Source organism: Schistocerca cancellata, unplaced genomic scaffold, assembly GCF_023864275.1.
Source record: "Schistocerca cancellata isolate TAMUIC-IGC-003103 unplaced genomic scaffold, iqSchCanc2.1 HiC_scaffold_1041, whole genome shotgun sequence".
Taxonomy (NCBI): Eukaryota; Metazoa; Arthropoda; class Insecta; order Orthoptera; family Acrididae; genus Schistocerca; species Schistocerca cancellata.
In genome coordinates this window covers 17501-22500 of record NW_026047041.1, presented here as the reverse complement: position 1 = coordinate 22500, position 5000 = coordinate 17501, and the positions used below count along the sequence as shown (strand labels likewise).

The following is a 5000-nucleotide window of genomic DNA, read 5'->3' as shown; positions in this document are numbered from 1 at the left end:
CTAGGGCGGTATCTGATCGCCTTCGAACCTCTAACTTTCGTTCTTGATTAATGAAAACATACTTGGCAAATGCTTTCGCTTCTGTTCGTCTTGCGACGATCCAAGAATTTCACCTCTAACGTCGCAATACGAATGCCCCCGCCTGTCCCTATTAATCATTACCTCGGGTTCCGAAAACCAACAAAATAGAACCGAGGTCCTATTCCATTATTCCATGCACACAGTATTCAGGCGGGCTTGCCTGCTTTAAGCACTCTAATTTGTTCAAAGTAAACGTGCCGGCCCACCCAGACACTCAATAAAGAGCACCTTGGTAGGATTTCAACGGGGTCCGCCTCGGGACGCACGAACACGCACGAGGCGGTCGCACGCCTTCGGCTCGCCCCACCGGCAGGACGTCCCACGATACATGCCAGTTAAACACCGACGGGCGGTGAACCAACAGCGTGGGACACAAATCCAACTACGAGCTTTTTAACCGCAACAACTTTAATATACGCTATTGGAGCTGGAATTACCGCGGCTGCTGGCACCAGACTTGCCCTCCAATAGATACTCGTTAAAGGATTTAAAGTGTACTCATTCCGATTACGGGGCCTCGGATGAGTCCCGTATCGTTATTTTTCGTCACTACCTCCCCGTGCCGGGAGTGGGTAATTTGCGCGCCTGCTGCCTTCCTTGGATGTGGTAGCCGTTTCTCAGGCTCCCTCTCCGGAATCGAACCCTGATTCCCCGTTACCCGTTACAACCATGGTAGGCGCAGAACCTACCATCGACAGTTGATAAGGCAGACATTTGAAAGATGCGTCGCCGGTACGAGGACCGTGCGATCAGCCCAAAGTTATTCAGAGTCACCAAGGCAAACGGACCGGACGAGCCGACCGATTGGTTTTGATCTAATAAAAGCGTCCCTTCCATCTCTGGTCGGGACTCTGTTTGCATGTATTAGCTCTAGAATTACCACAGTTATCCAAGTAACGTGGGTACGATCTAAGGAACCATAACTGATTTAATGAGCCATTCGCGGTTTCACCTTAATGCGGCTTGTACTGAGACATGCATGGCTTAATCTTTGAGACAAGCATATGACTACTGGCAGGATCAACCAGGGAGCTGCGTCAACTAGAGCTGAGCAGCCGGCCGCCCGGGAGTGTGTCCCGGGGGCCCGCGCGAACACGCAAGCGTCCGCTCAATTATTCTGCAAACAGGAGGAGGCTGAGCTCCCCTGCACAATACACCTCGAAACCCTCTCAGGTCCCGGCGGCGCGCAGCGCCGTCCTAAGTACTTGGTCGGGTTCGAGAGAGGCGCAATCGCCCGGAGTTAGGCGAGTAGACGCTTTAGGTGCGACCACCCGTGCTCCCAACTGAGCTTGCCGCTGCCGACAGAGGCCCGGGAGCGTGCTGTCGTGGCATTGCCGGCGGGAGACAACACGCGCCACCTACGGTGACCGGCAGCTCCAACGCCAGCGCCACAGAAGGGCAAAGGCCCCCACGTGGGTGCCGAAGCGAACTCTCCCAGCACAGCGCACGTGGCCAACACGTCTGCACAACTGCGATACAAACCACCAGCGAGAACCGCTGGGGCGACCGAGCAGCAGACGGCGTCGCGGCGCCGAGTGCCGGGCGGCGGCGCATCCTCAACGCACACAGTCCTCAATCGGACCAGCACACTGCAGATGTCCACCGCGCTTCGCACCGGGCCGGCGGAGGACCCACTTTGGCTGCACGGCGCCGCGCGCAGGGTGCCCCGGCGCGCAGCTGCGCCGCCTGCCGCGTCCGTCGGCCGGCGCGCCTGCCACTGGGCGCCCCCACCAGCCGGCTGTAGCGCGTGCGCCCACGCACCGCGCGGCCAGCACGCCGGGCGGCCCCCCCCCTCACCGGCCGGGGACAGTCCCCACCCACCCACAGCCGCGTATCGCTTCACACCCAGATCCACATTCACGTTCATTGGTGTGGTGGGTATCGCTGACACAACCGCGTCATAGCTGTACCGATCGTTGCCCTCACAGATGTACCTCCAGCAAGATCAACCGCACCACAACGGGTTACCAGTTGTTCATTTGCGTAACGTCACCAGTAAACGTACACGTCCACGTCCATCCCCGTTTGCAAAGTCAACTATTATTGCATGCCTGCCTGTCAGGTGTCAAGACACACTACATCCGCTCACATCCACGCAACAAAATGTGCCCGACTAGAGGGCACGTGGAAGGTGCCCCCGTACGTATGCGATGTCCATTGCGCGACGAACTGTCAACCGGCCTCTGTAGCATGTCGCAGATGTGGAACGCGGGACACCGTGCTATCACATTGTGTGAGAAGAGACTACTATGTCTGCATACACGCGCCACTACATGAACAGACGGCTCATGCTGATCGCCATCCACTGCGTCCATTACTCCCACACGTCTCTATGGCGTACCACACTGCAATACAGCTGTTATGGGGAGATGACACGTAGCTGTGTACACAACATTCTGAGCGGGTTGCGGTTGGACAACAATACATTAATGTAACGTGTCATATGCCATTTACAGAGCAGGTTAAGGCACAACGTGGGTTAGGTTAAGGCACAACGTGGGTTATGTTAAGGCACAACGTGGGTTATGTTAAGGCACAACGTGGGTTAGGTTAAGGCACAACGTGGGTTAGGTTAAGGCACAACGTGGGGTAGATTGCGGCACAACTTGGGGTAGATTGCGGCACAACTTGGGGTAGATTGCGGCACAACTTGGGGTAGATTGCGGCACAACTTGGGGTAGATTGCGGCACAACTTGGGGTAGATTGCGGCACAACTTGGGGTAGATTGCGGCACAACTTGGGGTAGATTGCGGTACAACTTGGGGTAGATTGCGGTACAACTTGGGGTAGATTGCGGTACAACTTGGGGTAGATTGCGGTACAACTTGGGGTAGATTGCGGTACAACTTGGGGTAGATTGCGGTACAACTTGGGGTAGATTGCGGTACAACTTGGGGTAGATTGCGGTACAACTTGGGGTAGATTGCGGTACAACTTGGGGTAGATTGCGGTACAAATTGCATTACATTGCGGTGCAAATTGCGTTACATTGCGGTGCAAATTGCGTTAGGTTAAGGTGCAACACAGGTTAGGTTAAGGTGCAACACAGGTTAGGTTAAGGTGCAACACAGGTTAGGTTAAGGTGCAACAGAGGTTAGGTTAAGGCGACATAGGTTAGGTTAAGGTGCAAGATGGGTTAGGTTAAGGTGACATAGGTTAGGTTAAGGTGACATAGGTTAGGTTAAGGTGACATAGGTTAGGTTAAGGTGACATAGGTTAGGTTAAGGTGACATAGGTTAGGTTAAGGTGACATAGGTTAGGTTAAGGTGACATAGGTTAGGTTAAGGTACAAACTGGGTTGTGTTTTGGTACACATTGCGTTGTAGTACAGTACACGTTAGGTTTGGGTACGGTACACATTGTGGTATGGGATGGCGTGTTGGTGGGGGGGGGGGGGGGGGGCGGGGCGAGGTTCGTTCATATTGACCGTAGGAAGTGGATGCCCGAGGCAGCGTCAGTGTGTCAAAGGAGGTATGTCACGTTGGGATGCGCTTTTCGGTAGTGAGAGGGGGCGCGCCGTGTCCGAGGTTGCGGCAGACCTGTGTGTTTCATTCCTGCCAGTGTGTTTGTTCTGTAAGACGAGGCAGTGTGGTGATGTTGGGTGCACCCCTGTGTGGGACATGTGTGGGTGTTGGTGGCTTATCTGAGCAATTGTGGTTGTCGGACGAGTGGGATATTCTGTTTTATGATTGGACCTCGTGGCCTGGTTATCATAGTCTGGTTGGTGTACTGTGGCGGATAGGATGCACCGGACGTTGGTCCATGGTGGTGCTTAATTATTGCATCTGTGTCTGTTACAGGCAGAGAGTAGTGTGTGATAGAGTGTGTGGGTGACGTGTGGTTCCTTTTGTTTGCACAGACGTTCAGCATGTATAGGGGCATTTGCGTATTTGATCTATCTATGTGGGCCTGCATAGTTTACTGAGCAGTGCTGCGAGGTGACTGAACTACGAGCGACGTACTCATTTACAGCGGAATGGTTGCCTTCTACCAAAGATGGCGTATCGACTCTACGACAGCGTTGGCACCGCAGGAAGCGGTGTCGTAAAATGGCCCCCACACCGTCATCGTTGTGCGGGGTAGTGACCGTCTATATTGTGAGAGGAGTCCTGTTTGCCACTGGGCGTGGGGTCTCGCGTCCTGCGGTTCAGTGCCCCCAGGGAAGCGCGCGGACGTGGTGCTGCTGCTGCTGTAGCAAGCGAGCTACTTAGAGCATGTATAGGGACAGCGGGAATATGGCATATTGGATATAACTCTTCATGAAACGCATGATATAGGGGTGGATTGCACGTTACGAGTGCGGGAAGAGTCCGCCGTTCATCCGCTGGAGTTGCGATTTGGGCGGTTGGGGTGGGGCACTTGCGGGTGCGGGTGCGAGTGGAGTGGAGCGGAGCGATGATCGGTCGACGACTTCGTGCGGCGCAGGCACTGGCGTTGGGGCTCCTGTGGTGGACAGATGATGCAGGCTTTGTGGGTGGCGTCGGAAAATGGGCACTGTGGGCCCTAGCGATGTCGTCGTCGGCTTGTCGTCTCATAGATGGCAGTATCGTCGGTGCAGCAGGCCATGTTGCGGGAGACCTGCAGATGGCGGTATTTTTGGTGGTGCGCTCGACATGGTGGACGTAGTGTCGTCCGATTCGCGTAGATGGAGCTATTGCATGTGGTTTCGTCACATTGTCATAGATGGCGGTGCCGTGTTTTGGAGGTATGGTTGGCGTAGTTTCGTTCGATTCCTGTAGATGGAGGTGTCGTTTCTGGGCCGGATGGCAATGTAGTTTGGTCACATTCCCATAGATGGCTGTGTTGCGCCTGTGGGCGGCGGTGTCACCATCGTCCCATAGAGGTCGGCATGGTGTCTTCACGAAATAAGACGCCTGGGTATCCCACAGATGGCGGTATGGTCTGTTTATTGTGGACG

The 5000-nt window shown here is 54.8% G+C and overlaps 1 non-coding gene across 1 annotated transcript in view; it reads right to left on the bottom strand.

The window, feature by feature from the left end:
* The window catches only part of LOC126151113 (small subunit ribosomal RNA), a 1909-nt gene extending 797 nt beyond the window's left edge, over positions 1-1112 (bottom strand). Inside the window, exon 1 of the ribosomal RNA XR_007531842.1 lies at positions 1-1112. This exon is cut by the window's left edge and continues 797 nt beyond it. This is a non-coding gene — a ribosomal RNA (small subunit ribosomal RNA).
* Positions 1113-5000: the final 3888 nt, after the last annotated feature.